General features: G+C 31.5%; 1 protein-coding gene and 1 non-coding gene across 3 annotated transcripts in view; both read right to left on the bottom strand.

Moving 5' to 3' along the window:
• Positions 1 to 20,559, bottom strand: part of LOC113522100 (uncharacterized) — a 63,069-nt gene that overhangs the window by 17,912 nt on the left and 24,598 nt on the right. The gene's annotated exons all lie outside the window — the stretch shown is intronic.
• LOC113513072 (U1 spliceosomal RNA) lies at positions 3,015 to 3,172 on the bottom strand. Its single transcript, XR_003402150.2, has one exon. It is a non-coding gene; the product is annotated as a U1 spliceosomal RNA (small nuclear RNA).

Raw genomic sequence — 20,559 nt, 5'->3', positions numbered from 1 at the left:
ACATTTTTCTGTGGATATTTTATGATAAAATACTAGATATTAAATAATTATAAATTAATAATTATATAATGAATAATAATAGTAATAAGAAAATACGTACCCATCGTGATACAATTTCAATAACTGGATAATATTGTAACAGATTCTTAGACTATATCTAAAGTGAAAACAAGTGTTGTCCTCCTCTCTCCTACTTGCTGTGCCCAATAGGGTTCATAATTGAAGTTAAAATGTTATCTACTAATTATATTATGGAATGCAATAAGAAATAAATAAATAGATATATCGTGTCTTAGGATTAAAATAAACGGCATTCTATGTGTTAGTCTAGAATATGGTATACATATTAGAGTTATAATACAATTTTTTGTACAACTTCAAGTGTCATCTTAGCTGTGAACTGTGTGTTTTTTTTTAAATATTTTCTATTGATGTAGTTGGAAAAATAAAACCAAATAATGACAGGATTGTTGGTTAGCCGTCTAAAGATAAACGTCCTATTTGAGTGTGTCTAAGTGCATTCAACTCTAGTAGAAGCCGCTATACTGGCTTTTCAAGTTTATCAATTATCAGTTTTATGCTAAAGTAATGTTGGAGTCTTTAAAACCTGTAAGATTCATTGCATTTTAGAAAACCATATAGATAAAAGTGACTATGATAATACTTGTTTTTGTTTCTTAAACGACACGTTTTAAATGTAAATAAAAGTATTGACAGATATATATATTAATATAGCTTTCGATATTATAATTTACATTTACATATTTCTATAGATAATATTACATAATTTATGGCTATGTAAATATGTCAAGATAGGTTTAATGGGCGTAGATAGGTTTTTATACTGACGGAATTATAGGTACATTAACTATAAGTTATTGTCAAAGAAATTTGACATTATTGAAACATTTATACCTATTACTATTAATACCGCTGCTGTCCACGTAAATTAATATAAAAAAAAAATATATTCTGTGTTACCTTAAGATATAAGCTATCTGTGTATAAAAAAAATATTAGGGTTTTTTGTCCCTCGGGGACATGAGAATACATCTAAACATTTTGATAAGCCTTTAGATTAATATTTTTTTTACAATTTCAATAGTGGTAATGAGATTAAAAATGTAAACTTAAAAAGTATATATTATCGATTTTTTTTCCATAAAGCAACCTTTTAATCTGCCTTTTAAAGCGAACATGTAATCATTGTTCAATTGCCCAATCCGTGAATTAACGCGTCGTGTTAACTGACCGTGACCACTAACACGTAAAGTTTCATATTATATTAACTGTGATTGTAGCTAAATGAAATGTTATCATTATTTATTTCACAGAGAGAAATTATAGTGAAAGTAAATTACATTTCAGCTGTAAGTATTAAAGTATAGATATAATTAGATTAAAATTGGATTAATAAGTTGGTAAAAATTTACTAATACAATTAGAACAATATAACATAATTTATATAAGTAGCTAAAGATATAACATATTCAGATTTCAGATATTTTAATAAAGCAAACTAATTTCAACCTAGACAAAGTTACATGCGATCGACACAGGAGTAAAGCCCTTCGATTAAAACAGAACTGGGAGAGAATGCTTTTAGCATTAAGTCCACCATGTACACATATTTGTACTAATGAATAATTAAATAAATAAACCATCAGAAATGGTTCTCAATTAGTGATGATCATGAGATACATACATCCGCCGTGTGGTCCTGGCATAGAATAGCCCTCTCCTTCCTTTCTCGTAGGCGTCATAAGAGGTAACTTAGGGAACTTTATGGTAAAGCGATGGGCAGCAGCGTCCTTCTTAAAACGTCACTAAAAGTCTAACTGCGATTGCCAATTCGCGTGCCAAGCGTGGCAACTACTTACTGTCAAAACTTCCCTTCTGGGGAAAGCTTAAGTTTTGCAGTGGATATTTAAAGGATGATATGATGTGAGATATATATATAAAACAAAAAATAGTAACTATCTATCTACACATGAAATGAATTGCACAAAGAATGACAAACATGGCCCATCTAGAAAAGTGTACAATAGATATACACTATGGATATCACAGAATATTGGCATTGTAAACTTTGCGAATTGTTCTTTCTTTTAAGTCGGATAATAATAGATACCAAATAAATTCCAATACACAAAATGAAGTTATTATCGTAAATATACATAATTACTTGATAAAACGTGCCTGACATTATTTAAACATACTCCTCTGTCAAAGCCGCGGCAATTTATCATTGTTTTGTTTACATGCAATTATTTTCTAATTACACACAATACGAATTTAAAGAATAGTGTGTATTGTAACAGATATACTTAAAAGTCTTTGTCATTACGCTGGTGTCGTAATATACTTTTCTATTGTCTGGGCGTCCGTTTGTTTAGGTCGATAGGTGCGCCTACGCTACAAGTGAAAGGCGCGAAAGTGTTGGCCCACAACTTTTCTACTGGACAGTGGAATTAACCCATCAAATATAAACGCAAAATTAAGTTACAGAATAAAAACATGTTTATGCAAAAGTTGAATCACTCCGTTTATTGCTAATTTATGTAGGCAGGTGTATAAAGTATAAATAGTAGCTATTGTTTTGAAATATTTTTTTATTCTATATTTATCATAGTTACAAAAAAAATATTTAATATAGTTTATTACCTAAATACCTATTTATTAATTTAATTGCGGAAATATAAATGCATGTATAGTACTTGCGTAATTATTATCTTTATATAATGGAATGTGTATTTAAAATTTAAAACACTTAATAGTGAACGTAAGTGAATATTTATTGTAACTGTTTTTATTATGCTTTCAAATTTATTCTTTTTTTTTTACTAGGTTTATTTAAAAAAAAAAACCTAATCCCATAATTATGAATGTTTGGAAAATAAATATACAAATTAAGCAATCCTTCAGTCAGTGTGAAATCTTAAACAGAAAAAAATAAACACTTGAAAGTACAGTTGTTAAGCAGTTTTTAAAAAGTTATTTAAAGCAATGTTATTATGAGAACAGCGTGTACGCAGTTCTCACTACCAAAAATTAGGCGTCCGATTTACCCACATTAGGGGTAATCGCAAGGGTCAACCCATTCGCAACGGAAGGGTCTCACCTTGGAGAAGCTGCCTTATTGATTACAGCCTCGTCTACCCCAGGTATATATGAATTCGCTTTTTTAAAGTTGAGGTTATATTAGAAAAGCAGATAATTTTACCATTGCGGTGTAAATAATATCACTACAAAACGCCATCTATTATCGTAATATAGAAATCAAATTCTAAAACAAAAAATATACATTGAATTACGTAATTATGAATACTAACATTACTATTTTATATTTTGCCCCATGTTCTCTATAAAAAAATGTGCACAAATATGAATATTTTAATATCTATGAAGCAGTAATATTAATAAAAACTAACATTTCAAAAATTGCAAAATGTAAAACTACCCTATACAATAATAGTATATTCTGTATGTGTTTAAAAATTTATTATAAATTGCCACAATGTATAAAAGATTTAAATCATATAGATATATTAAAAAAAGAATTAAAGAAATTGTTATTGCATAAAGCCTATTATACCATTAACAAATACATGACTGATAATTTTAAAGATTAAAAAAAAAATTAAATAGATTATTAAGTATTTTGTTGATTATGTTTAAGTTTTATGATTGATTGTAGTAAATTAAATTGACATATTTTTTTTTATTACGGTATTTATTATTATTAAAAATGACAATTTAAGGGACATCGTGTAATCGTGTAATAATAACATTTGTATGCCCAATGACGGTAAAACATAACGCTCTACATATTCTACAACGTTAATTTTATAATAAAAAAAAAAAAACAAAACTTCGTTGACGTTATTACAGAAACACTCTTTAAATAAAATTAGTAATTAATCAATACCATTGGACATCATTAAAAATTCCTATGACCGGGTCAACTATTTCTTTGTTTACATTTTTATTACCTTCTATTGGAACAAGCTATAGTATGAATGGTCCAAAATATATTATCTTGCTCCGTTATATTCTTGGACAAACACAGCGGAGAAGAGTGACTGTAAGAAATATCACAAGTAGTCATAACAATTACAAAACATCATGTAACAGAGAATTGAATGCAATTTGTGCTTAGTATTTATATGTATGATGATGCAATAACTTTCACCAAAATCATTAGGAGACGTGCTTGATGAGAAACTTAAAAGAAATAAATATGAACCGAAGCTAACCAAACTTAAATGATAATTTCATGGTAACCCATCATCATCATCATCTCAGCCATTATTCGTCCATTGCTGAACATAGGCCTCCCCCATATACTGACATAAATAATAGTCTTGAACCAATTGCATCCACTAACTCCCTGCAATGTATTTGAGGTCGTCACTATCTAGTGCGTGGTCATACTACACTGCATTTGCCCGTACATGGTCGCTACTCGAGAAGCTTTCTTTTCTATCGATTGTCGGTTTTTCTCTGAAGGACTATAAGTACCGGTTTTCAACCCACTCTCAGAAGCTCTGTTGTAATTTCTGTCCTGCCCCGGTGCCTTGCCGTTTTTAAACTGTTTGAGAGGCATTTTAATTTCCTGCAATCTGACGTCTGGGATATCATCGGCAACCTTTAGGGATAGTTAATGGTAACCCTTAACTATTCCTAATATGGGGTCGATTTTGTGACCTTTTTGTTAATATTACTATATATAATATTTTGATGTGTGAATAAGAATTTATTTATTTATTTATTTATTTAACACTTCATTGCACCAATATTGCAGGACTTGTTGAAGAATTTTCTATAAGTATAGCGAACAAAAGGCGGTCTTATTGCCAAGCATTCTCTTGTTACTCATTTAATCTACGCTGTTCATTACATTTATTGGTGCATGTTTTGCTTTAATAAATTAAATTTCATATTTAGATATCATTCCGTTACTACAGACTATGATTGTTAAACATATCTGCTTGATCATTTCTCTGCTCATTGACCTCAATGTTTTAACACTGACTCCAAGTCAATCCTAGAATTTTTATATCTTGCCAGGTTAAAGTTCACGCCAGTCTAACTGAAATCTACAATATTATGAACGAATGTAATTCTTAGTGATTTCATTACGATGGGTTAACTGAGGGGCTACCATGAAATATTTTACGAAATTTCGGCGCCGAACGAAATAAAATTTTGATGTTAAAATTACATTATACGTAGCGTTTAAAAATATAAAAAATGACAAAATATCGTGCCTTTGAACTTTTATGGTTTATGATGTATTTATGATGAACGAAATGTTAAGCTCCATTTAGATACTGGGTCGATTTCGGTATGAACGAAAACACGAAATTGAGTTCGAAATTTCGGAATTTCATTTAATAGTAAACCCTCTGGTTTGATTTAAACGTCACCTACGATCCTTTGTTGTTACTTCATCAGCGTAAACTGCACGTGGGATTACAATACCGTTTAAAAAAAAACTTAGAATTTCAAGCGAGTTAACGCATTTGTATTAAGTAGCACCTAAATAAATGTACCTCGAACTTAAATAAATGCTGTTTTTATGAGATCAGAATTATACGGCAACATGTCACGAGTATAAATCGGAATTTTTTATCTATTATAACATTAGTAAAAAACATTAATATCAATGTCGTCTGTATGTAGAGAAAACGATAAAAGGTGGCACATGTCGTACCGTAACTAAACACCTTCATCCGTCCTTGCTCAAGCGTAGGGTTATCTTCAGTCCAAGAAATACAAACTTTGATTTTTTTTAGGTATATATATACCTACGTTTTGTTTATTTAAGGCAACAAGTTTCTTTTACAAACTTAGATCCATAGATATGTACATTAAAATCTAACATATATATTTAAAAATATAGTATTTTTTACACGTTGTGTTAGCGTTGTATTATGCGCATTATCAGGTATCTGTCGCCAAAAATGCCAAAAAACGACACCGTTCGGTAAAACATTATCCATCAAGAATGTTACTCCAATCACAAATGAATTGAGACACTTGGGACATTTAAAAATATCAATTTTGACTTACATAATATTTTAATAACTACCTAAATTCAGTTACAGTCCATATTACCACGCAGAAGACGTACTATCATGAAAATTCATCTGTATAGAGAGCTAGCAGTAATGTATGTAAAATCTAATAAGACGAGCTATTAGAGTAATATATAATAGTACAAGTATATCTGGATGATATTTATCCATTACAATAAATTAAATAAGCTATTGAATTTATTAAATTTATTAAAAATTGAATTTATAAATAATCCCGGCCTACTTGCTTTAAATATGCATATTCTATAGTCCATAACAAGTACATGTGTATTAAAATGAATAAGACTTATACTCTGTTACTCGTATAGGGCAACGTCTGCATTAATAGAGATTACCCTCTGTTGATGTCTTTGACACTTGGAATCTCTGAGTCGTCAACTTTAGCAAGATTTACAATAGAATATTCATTATGATGACCGTATCACGGTAACGCGAACTTCCTGTCATAATTTTAAGTTTCGAGCGGTAACCCTATATAAGCGGGACTGGAGAGTGCAGAGCAACGACCTTGCAAACGAGGTAATCGTCCTCCAACCGAGTGGGAGGGCCAAAGAATCGGAGGAAATGGTTCAATGGCTCATAATAATACAGTACCGAAAATAATGCATCTAAAATGATACTTGTTTGTAATCGTAAACATTTTATAAGTGTATCTGTCTGCTTGTATACACATTTTCATGGCTTAACTACACTAAACCGATTCGGATAAAAAATTAAGAAATGGTGAATTTGAGCGCAAAAATTAATTTAGTAACAATTACATTGTCTATTTAATTCAATCATCATTTTAATTTTAAACTAATTTTAGTGTGAAATTTATTTAATAAAAACGTAGTACTCTGTGATGACAATATTTTCTATAACGGGAACCTCAAAATTTTGTTTTCAGATCAAAAATATTGTAATTCCTAAAGACGGAGGTATTTAATAAATGTGTAGTGTCTATATTCAACTAAGGTATGGAGGGAAGAAAGGGATTGTTAGTAATGAGGTCTAAGAGCCTTTTTGTCTTATACCCTATCAGATCGACCTCTAGCGATTCCCCCTGGAAACCATCTTGGAAGAATAGTGGACTAAATATTGAATATGATAAAGTTTTATACACAGTTATATATACAGTTTACAATCGTATATACACACAGTTTACAACTTTATATATATGTATAAATTTATATATATAAAAAATACAGATATATCGATAATACAGAATAGAAGGATGTCGCAAAAATTATAGCGACAGAAAACAAAGTCCAAAAAAAAAAAAGAAAAAAAGCAGCGCAGGTGGAGTTACCATTCCATTATTACCCATTAAAAAAATTTCAACGTAGACTCGTGCAATATAAAAAAAAAATTATACGAGTAGAGTGCGCCATGCTTGATATCCATACCAACCTTACTGTTGTGTCACGTACCAAATATCGAGATCCGAGGTGGAACTAAGGTCGATTACATTGGTCAGCGAATCGAAGTATGAATAAAATACTTGCCCTGGAAGGAAAATGACCATGAAGACACCGCGTAATAATGTCGTGGTTTTTCTATAGATGAAAATCTAACATCCAGAAATGGTAACGGTTGTGTGGTACTACGGTGTGGTGATCAAGGAAGGTACAGAGAAAAGTTAGTAGGTTACCATGCAAAATGTCAGACGACATAGAGGAGCAGAGTAGCAATAGATTAGGTTATCAAAAGATCATTAAAAGAGGCGTGAAAAGAAACTCAGAAGTGGGTGGATGTGGGTTGATTCAATCTATTATGCAGATGGAAGCATCACTGCACAAAAGCGTTACTACCTTGACTCAAAACACAAAAATAGGATTGTAAGTCAAGAGAAGTTTAGTTTATACTTAACATGAAAACATGAAATTTTATATATATGTTATGTTGTATATACAAACCCTATAGACAATTTCTCATTTCGAGTTCTCAAGGTTTACTGAAAGAAATCCCTTTAAGGGATAAGTCCGCCTTTGTACATTTTTGCTATATAAAACCTAATATTTATACTGTAAGTGAATGCATATAAAAAGCATATAAATAAATAAATACCTTTAAGAATGATGACCAAGAATTTTATTAACTTAGTATATTAATATGAACTAATATTAAAAGTGTGGAAGTGAGTTTGTATGCTTGTTAATTCTTGGTGTTTTAATTAAGGTACTTTTATTCCTATCATATCTAGATCTGTCACGTCATATGTAGATTTGTCATACAAATGAAGACTTGGGTATAGTTAGTATTTCATAATAGTATGCGCATTGACAATGCAGTAATAAATTAATGAAAGAACACGTACACGGTCTGTGACGTATGAATGTAGCTCTTTTAAGATGAATAGGTGGGCCGTGATTACCATCTGAACGGAAACTGTAGGCACATCATAATACATTCTTCATGTAGCAATGTACAATATGTTTATAGAGTCGAGCATGAGATAAGGCTACTCTCTCGTTATGTTTATCTACTTGTATATTTTTATAAATGTACACATAACATCAAAGTAATAAACTAAGATATGTAAAGTTGAATATTTTTAAATGAAATGATTTTCTAAATCTGTTCTATTGATTATGTTTTCATATATAAATACTTGTAATTTTCTATATTTATGAACGCTTACGTAATATTTGCAGAAATTATATTATTATTTTAATTAATTTTAAATATAATTTGCAATTCAATTATATTATTATTTATATTTTGACATTCGCATACGTTATATATAATAAGTAGAGGCCCCTATATTGACCAATTATGTTAATATGTTTCACATGTCCTTGAAAATTATTATTTCGTTACCGACGAAATATTTAAAAAGTTAGCAGTTTTCAGTAGTCAGTAAAATTACAATATCCTCGAATTATAATAATACTGTTTATTAGGTTTCTAAGTGGATTCCTAATCCTTTTTTAAACATAAGCATTAGGTGAAAAGTGAGTTATATCTATCAACAACGGTTATTGACAGTTTCTATCAGATGGGCTATTAGTTTGTTTGTATTCGAAGTATAGTAAAATAGTACTAAAGTAAAATAAAATAAATAAATAAATAAATATATCAAGCGATAACATACAATCAGATTTAGACAAAAAGAATATGTGGATAACTTTTGAATAAAAGATTAAATATTAACACGTTTTCTATTAAAAGAGAAATGGAAGAAGAGCTGCTCTTGCCTCTAGAAAAAACTACAGAGAAAAACGTGTGAGGACACTACTTATATTTTGTATACTATAAACGGTATTCTAATTTACAAAGGTTACCATTATCATCATATTAGCTCTTACCTGTCCACTGCTGAACATAAGCCTACCCCTTGGGCGTTTGCCAGTACTTGCTACGATTTATGCTTTTATACCATTATACTAAATTCTGGAAAATCGAAAATTATAAGGATATTTAGTATTGGTTCGATAGGAGCCGCCTTAGACGGACGTAAGCCGACCATATAGGTGACGACTGAAGAAGAACCTAATTAAAAGTACCCGTAACCGGCGAGCGTATATGAAAAGATTGATGACTGTGGTAGAAGCGAAATAGGTTTGTTTGAATCGAAGCATTTGGCGTTCCATTTTGTCTGTCTACCCTAATGGAAGATAGGTGTGACAGATATGTATATATGTATACCATATTTACGTCACACACTAGCATGTATTATCCTATGGTAGTTAAGGCTTCTTTTTACGCTGTAAGAGTTCCCTTCTTTCTAGAAAATGAGGATAAAGTTGAATTGCTTTACAGATATCTCTGTGTGCAATTAATATTAAAGTATAAGAATTAAATACATATCCAGTGCATAACAGACGCAAGACTAGTATTTGTTGGTCAATTGACATGAATATTGCAAACATGCATTACCCACGCTTTCCCGTGTTAAACACCATGCAATCATTTAAACATCTGACCGCACATCAATTCACTCATGCACTATGATTACTTTGTACCATCATCCATGATTTACAAATTTTCTATACTTGAACAACTTAATAGCAGATTACAGTTTTATTTTCCGATAACGTGCTTAATTGACTGAACACAATCATAAACGGAGGCGCAATTAATTTAAGCATAGATGTTGCAACGCTTCTTCCCTAACATAGATAAAATATGTACAAATATATAGAGATTATTTAGAGCAATAAAAACCTACTTTTATTTACTACTTTAATTAATTACAGGAAGTAAGTAGTATACAGTGGTTTTCGTAAGTTGAAAAGTAAACGTGACTTGGCAGAAGATAGTAAAAAATTGATTAATATTTTATATTTACGAGTAGTTAGTTCTATTTGGAAAAATGTAAGAAGTTTCTGGAACTAGCGTGGGACATATTAAGAATATAAAAAAGTAGAATAGCAAGGGATGTTATAATGAAGACCGATGTTGAAAGTACTTCCTGCCTATTCCATAATACACCTAGAGTTAAAATAAATATAGATTTATATTTTATGATCCATACATAATTTAATTCGAATTTTTTATAGAGCATAATAAGTCATGACAAAATTAGACAAACTTTGATGAAAAATAATTACAAATGTCCTGAATAATGAAAGGTTTTATTAAAAATATTAATTCATTAATAAAAATTGCTAGCAAAGATTTTTTAAACGAAACAAAATACGCCCATAATAATTACAAAACTATTAAAACAAGTCGCTAACCATTGTTTTGTATTCTACTAATAGATGTGTATTACCAGTACAACCATGCGTGCAGATAATAAGAAATCTAGGGTTGTCAAATAATTATACTAATTATTAATTTATAAAGAAGACTTCTAAATACAGTCTTCAATTACTTACTTATTACTTAATCTAAACTATTATAATGTGTATTGATTACTTTTTTTTTTAGTTTTCACGACTGATCTTTACCTAAACTATTCTATCTAAACTCGATAGCCCTTCATTGTATTAAAATGACGATTAAGTAGGTAGAAATATTTCGTAAGGTATTTTGTAAATGGATACCAGAATTGATTTTTATCGTTGGAATCGAGCAACCCTACGGCTATATGGTATTCGTGATCAAACACTTAGCTCGATCGTTACCCGTGGTCACACGCCACTCCCATACATTCCGACGAATGCTTGACACACATTTAAAATATCATCTATCTACGTACAGTCGCCGTTCATTAGTTTAAGGTACAAGAAACATATTTTTTTAAACGCGTACCAATTGATCTGGTATCTAGAATGGAAATGCCTGACCATATATGTTTGAATTGCTCGGTCTAATTCTGTTACTTTGTAGGTTTTTGTAAATACCTATATGGCTAGAATATTTATAGAATAAAATTCAATATACTGATACAATACCAGACATTTTTTATGTAACTTGAAATGGCAAACGAGCTAATAGTTTATAAAATGGAAAGTGCTAACTGTTGCCTTTAGACATACTTTAGAATACTCATAGAATACACTATATATAATACTATCATGAGCTGTGACATCCATTGCGCTGCGATCATCATCATTATCATCATCATCATCATTATCATTAGTTTTTATTTCAACCGTTAACTGTCCACTGCTGGACCTTTCCCATGAGGGGAGTTTTTCGGGGGTTGACAACTTCAATTAGGCTTTGGTCATGATTTAGGAGGGACGCTGCTACCCATCCCTAGACTCTAAGTTCCTTTAGTCGCCTCTTACAACACTTACGGGATCGGAAGGCATGACCCATTCTATGTCGGGATTATACAGCGGTTGTGTTATATAATTTTTTTTTAATTTGTATCGTATCCGTTAGTTACGGATTATGAGTTTAATCTTATTATTTAGTTTTCATATTTCATTTCCGCCAATTTGTATCTCTCTCTTGTCCAATCTTCTAATCTAACTACACGCCCATACCTAACGTAAAATTATATTTTGTTTACTTATGGTGTAATAGAAAAAAGAAATTACATATCTCGTGGAACAATATATCGTCAGGTTAAACTGTTAGAATTGAAACGTGGCCTTATGTTAACCTGGAGGGTACGAACTTAGTGTGTACTGGTGAAATAATGAGTCTATTATCAATCATAATGTTAGAATTATACGTCGGGGTTATTTAACTGTTAAGGTTATAACAAGCCTTGGATTTAAAGAGTTGTTGTTCAAAGTTCGAAGACATCAAGTATTCTACTAACAGGTCGTCATCTCAAATGGTAATCCATCTAATGAATGACAGCGATTCAAGGAGTTTAACCTCGTTAAAAATACTGATGAATCGTGTCAAATGCATTTACATATTAATGTTGTATTTATTTGTATGTGCGGTATTTGTGTCTGTATTATAATTTGTATTACTCGTTGTGTCAAGTTTCTAAATTATTTATAGCTAAATTTAATTAAATATTTTATACAAATTAAGAGCGTATTTATTTTTAGTAAAAAATACTTAATGACTAAAATGGGATTAAAATGAAGTTGACTTAATTCATTTAATAATATCAAGCAAGATAAATTTTTAATACGTAATAAAACAAATAAAAAAAGTCGTATGGTCCCAGCATAGAATAGGCCATTCTTTCCTTTCTCATGCGTGTCGTAAGAGAGGACTAAGGTAGGGGGAAAGATGAGTAATAGCGTCCCTCTTTAAACATCACCAAAACCTAACTGCGGTTGCCAAGGCGCCTGCCAAGTATAGCAACTACTCGCAAAACCCTTCAAGGGGGAGGCTTATGATCAGCAGTGGACAGTTAAAGGCTGACATGATGAAGATGATGATGGAGATAATTTTTATTAAAATTACTGTTATTAATGGTATAAAAGGTTTTGTAAATAGGTCGAATATCAGACACAGTATCGTTAGTTCATCATTTATTCTATACAGCTAATGAGTATGTACATACATAAAATAAGCCCGTGGGACGTAGTTAGGTGCAATTATAATTACTTCGGCAAGGTCGCGTGATGCCACTGCCTTACCTCATACCATAAATACAGTCTTTGAATTTTAAACAATGGTCCGTCTATTCAATGCTCTGAGATTTTTAGGGTCGATTGCTATGGTTTTATTGCTCTTTTTACTAAAGTGAAGCATGATGTGAAGGTTATTGAAGAGAAGTTATAAAGAAAGCAAAATATGTCAAGGTACGAGTCAAATAAATAGCAGGTATTGAATAATTATGTATTATTAATGGGCGATGATAAAATGATAACCCCGCTTGCGCTATCGGTATACGCTGGCGAGGTAGGTAAGTGATGATAGGTGAGTATTCATCATGGCAAATCCTTCAGACCAATTAACCATGATGGTTTCCAAGAAAACTGCAAGAAGGTCTAATAGGGTATATTGCAGCAAAGGGAATGTTAACTTCCTCACAGATAAAAACTAAAAAAAAATGTAATGTAATATTCAATTACATGTATAAAGATAATAATAATATGTCCGCTGGTTTTAAACATGTAATCAAAATCAAATACCTATAGATTCATGGCTATGAGATAGATGGCAACCAGCCCGTACTTATAACAACCATAAAGCTAACATAATTTGAAAAGAACGTGAAAGTAAAATGATATATAACAATATCGCGGGGTCATACAGCAGTAACAATATATTATTGTGTGGTCCTAGCATAGAATGGCTCCTTCCTTACCCGTGGGTATCATAAAAGACGATTAAGAGAACTTAATGGTTGAGGAATGGGCAGCAGCGTTTCTCTTAAAACATCAGCAAAAGTCTAATTAAGGTTTTCAACCCGCCTCCCAAGCGTGATAACTACTGGCAAAACCTTCGTTGTGGGCGAAACCTATATTCAGCGGCAGACAGTTAACGGCTTATATAATGAATAATATATATAATAATGCAATAGAAGATTAACACAGAATGGTTTACAATTTTTCTTTCTAAGTCTGTTAATAGATCAATCAATGATCTATATTTTTAGAAAGTATTATAAATCTGTTTTTCAATTATACATAGTATATAACTATATTGGGATTAACTTAATTGGGAAGGAATCTAATATATTGTGCACACAAAACCTAATAATATAATAATAAACTAAAACAAGTATTTCAACTGTAAAGCAGTTGTGTTTGCATGACTGTTTCGGTTTGAAGGGTAGGATATGGCGTGAATTTACTGGGTATAGAGGAATAACACCTAAGCCCTCAGGAATGGCAACGCATGGGAGGTATCATGGGCGAAACAGTATACTCTGTTATATCCATGGTACTGCTCATGTCTATAGGCGACGGTTACTACTTTCCAAAAGGTGGGCTGTCAGCTTGTTTGCCATTCTAAGTTGTATAAAAAAAAAGTTCTATAGAGAGAAATGAACGTGGAATAAAAGATATATCTAGATTGAAGCTAAAGCTATTGAAAGTCTTTATTTGCATTAAAAGAGGGACATGAATTTACAAGATAAAAAAAAATACAAAATAGATAACACAAAGTAAAATTCTCATACTCGCAGAGCATTTAAAGAAATTTATGTATATTAAGGTAAAAAAAATAATTCTTTGATTTTATAAGTGCGTTACAAAGTTACACCACCATTTTTCTCTTTTACTGCTAACAAATACAACTTTGCTTGCAAAATAGCCCGAAGTTCTGTTAGACGACAGCATGTAAATGGCAACAGCTTCACATTTATATTACTTTGTATTGTAAATCACGTTATTTTTGCTGGATTGCGTAATCAAAAACTTTAGAGCAACATTGCTGCCGGTAGATTGGTTGAAAACGTAATTTATTTACTCATGATCTTGCTACGTTGAATCATTATTCAAAACACGTTATATACCCGAGAAAAACTGTATAAAAGTCGTTTGCTTTGGCACGTCTGTCCCATTCATGTTTCTACCGTGAAGCAGTTGAGTTTGCATGGTTGTTTAGATTTGAAGAGTGGGATATGGCAGTGAATTTTCAGGGTACAAAGGAATAACACATGAGTCCTCAGAAAAGGCAACGCATGGGGGGGGGGGTATCAAGGGCGAAACCGTATACTGTTATGTTCATGGTACTGCTCATGTCTTTAGGCGACATTTACCACTTTCCATTAGGTGGGCCGTCAGCTTATTCGCCATTCTAAGTTGCATAAAAAAATGCGAATGTTGTATCTTATTTATAGATTAATAGAAATCTATAAAGTATGATCAATTGCAGTTCCTCACAAGATACTATTGATCCTGACCTATTCTGAGCTATATGATCACTTTTGGGTCTTTTGTCATTGTAATTACGTAATTACTCAATTAAACTGCAAAATTTACTAATTAATTGTACATGTCCCTACCAACTTTCCCCATTGGGGGGTAAGAGTGGATATTTTTTCCATCATTCAGTAGGGATAAATGTAATAAATATGCCACTTTTCATTATCAATATTTTTTTGATAACAATAAGTAAAACAAAAGAAAAATAATCTTATTCTACTGAATTTTTTGTCTAAAATTGGCTTTACAGGAGTTACATATTTACTTACGTTTCATAGTCATGTATTGTGATATTGTCATTTGGAAGATCATAATAAGTTTAACTTTAGGAATAAAGATTCTTTTTACTTTAGGTTTAACCTACATTTGTAATATTTTTCTATAATTAATTTAATATTATTAATCAAAATATATAATATTATTTAAAATAAGTGATATCCGAGCTTGCCAAATGAACGAAAAAAAAAAATTAAAGCATTGAAAATAATTTAACAAACTTAAATTGTAACATCAACAAGAAAATTGTTATATCACAAAGTAATTTTACAACGAGCGATAACCGCTCGTTAACGTTGAATCAAGAATATCAAGAAAATTGCAAACACGCCTATAAATCACGACGGCAGTGGTTACGAAAGGTATAAATGAAGCCCGCACTCTGGTAATTGGTGCCATTAATAAACTAATTTCCAGGCGTAGTTCGCCTCCTCGCATACCGAGCAATTTCATTATTAGCAAGTAAGGAATGACCAGCTTTATTCGTATATAAAGTGGCAGCAGTCGTTTTCTTACGTGAATTGGAATAAAATGTATGTGTATTAATCCAAGATACGGTTCATTAGTGTGCTAAATGTTATTGAATTTCGTTCAGCTGTTAAATTTGACGATTCTAAGGAATATCCAAAACGGTTTACTAATTTTGATTTATATCTATGATGATATCAGCCGTTAACTATCCACTGCTAAACATGGGCCTCCCCCATAAGCGGGGTTTGCCAGTAGTTGCCGCGCTTGGTAGGCGACTTGGCAACAGCAATTAGACTTTGGCGATGTTTTAAGAAATATGTTGTAATGTTGTAGTCGACCATTAAGTGCCCATAGTCGCCTTTGACCCACCCACGGGAAAGAAAGGGGTGTCTATTCATGCCAGGACCACATTGCGATTTATTAATTATATTAATAGGATATTGCCATGTATTAGAAGATATGTTCGAATATGGGGGAGCAAGAGAATATGTCAATACAGAAGTAATGATTTATAGACTCAAACTATACTAAAAGTGAAAAAAGGTTTTTTTTTAATTTACAAATGAAATTATTAAAATATTCTGACGTCAGTTAATCTAAAATACATTTTATTTTAATGATAGTATTTATGTAGTAGTAGCATAAGAATAATAATTACTTATTCTTAATATGATTCCTAATACAAGAATATAATTTAGCGACTGTGTATACATGTATTTGTATCTCAATGATGGTAATGAAATCAAACATAAATTACCACTTAATTAGTACTTAATCGACTACCGACTGACAGTTAAATCAGTTAATCTTTGTGTAGGCAATCAATTAAATTAATGATTAACATTTGCTATGAACAATTTACAAAAAGCACGAAGTGGCAGTAAATAGTATAAAAAACTTATTAAACTAAAATACAATTTTCTTTACTGCTTACGTAGAAAACATCATCATCATATCAGACGTTAATTGTCTACTGCTAAATATAAGATAGGCCCATATGGGGGCGTTTGCCAGCAGTTGTCACGTTTGATAGGCGGGTTGGCAATCGCAGTTAGGCTTTAATGATTTTTTACGAAGGACGCTGCTGTCCATCCCTCGACCATTAAGTTCTCTGAGTGGCGTCTTACGATATTCATGGGTAAGGAAAAAAAAGGTGTTTCATTCTATGCCGGGAGCACACGGGATTGAAGTTATTATTAAGCTTTATAGTTTAGAGAGTAAAGAGTAGAATCTTGATCAAACTTATACCACTCAGCTGATTAGTTGACTGGAATAACAAACGAGATTTTCCATAAAAAACATAGTGTAAAAGTAGCGTAACGTTTTACATAATAGGTAAGTAGAGAAAGTATGGTGCCTGCTTACCAAGCCTATCACGGTGTGTGACATTCTGAGTTTCTATCAATCTATTATCATGCCAAGTTCCTTGCGGAGTAGGTAAAATGATCCGAGCAACAAGTTCTTCGATCCTTGTCCCCCTTATTCATAAAATCACTAAACCTCCTGAAACCTATTTTAGCTATTGAAGTGTTTTGTTTTTTAATTTACACTAAACTCTCAATTTGGAAGAAAATAACAAAACAATCTAATAGTTAAAAAAGATTTGTAGGAGGATTTAGTTTTTATGAATAAGGGGGTCAGTTTCTCCCTTTTACTTTATCCACTTTCGCTACTCATCGGATACATAAACACATGATCTATCAGAGTTTTTTGCTGTCATTCTCTAATATAATGTCGATATTATATATTTTTTTTTTATATAAAATTTACTGTTTTTAATTTTCAAATGGTACAATAAAGTGCAAATAAATAAATATTTTGTACGAAAACATTTGTACTTTTCTACAGACTATATATAATAATATGATAATGACGAGTAATTTTTAATAGATTAAAATGGAATAGTTACTGTCAATAAAGGTCCATCGTGACGAATTCAAGAATTGAACGCGATAGTTTCCATAGGGAACTAATAGGGTATATTACTAGCAATGGATCGGATAGACTAATAAGCCTTTTCACTCGAATAATGATTATTATCCTCTAACATTGTTGTAAAGATTTTATTTTTTTTTTTTTATATTTTTTGCTTATTGGTAGGAAGGCAAACGAGTTATAGAAAGACGTCAGTGTTGCCAGTATTATAAGAAAATTTTTCGAAAAACTTCATTTTGTAGCACTGAGGGAAAGACTGAAAAGGAAGATAGATCTTGAGACATTACAGTGATCACGTATCACGCATCCATAAAATATGAATGAACTTCTGTTCTTTGACCAGAAGTACTTTTTTTTTTTTAATGTGATAATGGAATGGTAACCCCACCCGCGCTAACGGTATACACCGGCGGGGCACCAGAAGGAAGGATGATAGGTGAGGATGAAGTAGGTCAGTTAGCCCATCGTGACGAATTCAACAAGAATTGTTCACGATGGTTTCCAGGGGGAACCACGTGGAGGTCGACCTAATAAGGCAAATTGCTAACAATGGGGCTGTGAAACTCCATTGCTAACAATCCCTTTCCCCCCGACCAGAAGTACTGATACTACTCATATTTTTAAGCTGACCAAGTAAATATTTCGAAACAAGTTATTAATAATAAAACCTTGGTAATGAGCCAGGGGCAAGAACATTATAATCGGATACAGTGTCGAATAAAATGTCAATGGAACAAGTTTTGAGCAACATAGTAACTTAGCGTAGTATCAATATCAAGTAGGTGCAGCCAATAATCGCATATTACAATACGGTGTGATTTTGTTTGTTGATGTAAGCAAAACGAGTTTGCTGATGAGTAATTACCTACATATACTGTAATGTGGGTCAATTGAGATGAACGGACGTTTAGTATTTACAACTGAATTGTACGTGGGCACATTATTTTTGGTTTAAATTAGGGTTTTTTTCGGAAAATTTTAAAGATGCTGGTTATTCAATTACCACTTAGTAACTTTAATCTGACAATTGAGAAGGGATTGGTAATAATATGGATTAGTGTTCCCATTCCTAGTAATACACCCTGACAGGTCGACCTTCTCGCGGTTCTCCCTGGAAACTATCGTGTTCAATTCCAAGTGAATTCGTCATGATGGGCTAACTGACTTGCCTTTTCATTCTCACCTATCATTCCTCACTGGTACCCCGCCAGCGTATACCGTTAGCTCAGGTGGAGTTACCATTCCATTACCATCCATTTTAAAAACTTTTATCAGACAGAGAATCAGTGTATGTATGTTTGGTTTTGTTCCATTTATTCAATTATCTACTACATTAATATGAGAATAAAGCAGAGAATACAATAACAGTTTACATTATATTAAAATAACCTGTTTATATCATAATATAGTTAGAAATAATAAAAAAGTACAATATTATACTTGTCGATTTGAGTCCAGAGTTACAAAGTTGAACGAATTCGTATGTACTTATTATCTTAATACACGCAGGAAAAGTCGCGGATTATAGCTAGTAATTTGTAAGTACCGATTGCCCTTTATCGTATACGTATCGTATATCGCAATAGATTGCATATAAATATGTATTACGATTCAACATACCTAACTACGATGGAGGTCGTTTGCTCCCAATGCAGAAGGTCGGTCGCTGGTACTGGTTGGTACATTTAACAGGCAGTAGTGAACTTGATATAGTTCATCGGCCGAAATATAAACAATAATATTTACATTATAAATAAATAATTTGTAAAAAGTAAAAATAAGTGAAAATAAAAATAATAAAATTAATTAAATTAAATATTCATGTCTCATGGTCCAATTACGAGTAACAATTAAAATTGCCTGCCCACAATACCGGACAGATGGTTAAACAAATTTGTCTAGCCATCTGTCACCTATTGGTAATTGTCAATAAAGTATGTGTGTTAATAGGTATCTATAACTTATTAAATATGTTATACATTTAGAAAACCCACATGGTGGAAAGGAAATATATATACTAAAGACAATATTGAAAAATAATACTTGTAAATAAAACTAGAAAAAAATTAAGAATCTTTATTGATTATATTTCTAAAGAACCTCTGCGGAAGGTTTGTAGGACTGCCTTAGCGCTCTGTATTTAATTAATTCATATCTTAGTTTCTCAATTGATTACAATTCATTTATGACCTGTATTTATGTATAATTTGGTGTAATTAAGACTTAATTACGTCTATTATTACACGTTTGATTGAAATGATAATTTGATTGGTTCTTTAGTCTATTTTCTGTTTTTAACAGCCATTGCCAGTACAACATAATTAATACACAAATAAAATACGATATATATATACTAAGAAAAACTTTGCGTATATTTATAAAATAACTATAAAATAAATCCTACTAATATTATAAACATCAAAAATTGTAAAGATGTTTGGATATTTAGACGTTTGTACGTTTGTTACTCAATCACGTTGAAATGGCTGTATAATATTATCGTTACTATTAACTTAATATAGTTACTACTAACTTAAAACATAGGATACTTTATATATTGATTCACGTAGGTTAAGCCACGGGAAACACTCATGCATTCATTTATTGACTGA

The sequence above is a fragment of the Galleria mellonella genome, unplaced genomic scaffold, assembly GCF_026898425.1.
Source record: "Galleria mellonella isolate WM207_F2 unplaced genomic scaffold, CSIRO_AGI_GalMel_v1 utg23, whole genome shotgun sequence".
NCBI lineage: Eukaryota > Metazoa > Arthropoda > Insecta > Lepidoptera > Pyralidae > Galleria > Galleria mellonella.
Note: the sequence above shows the minus strand (reverse complement) of the source record. Positions and strands in the feature narration are given on the sequence as shown.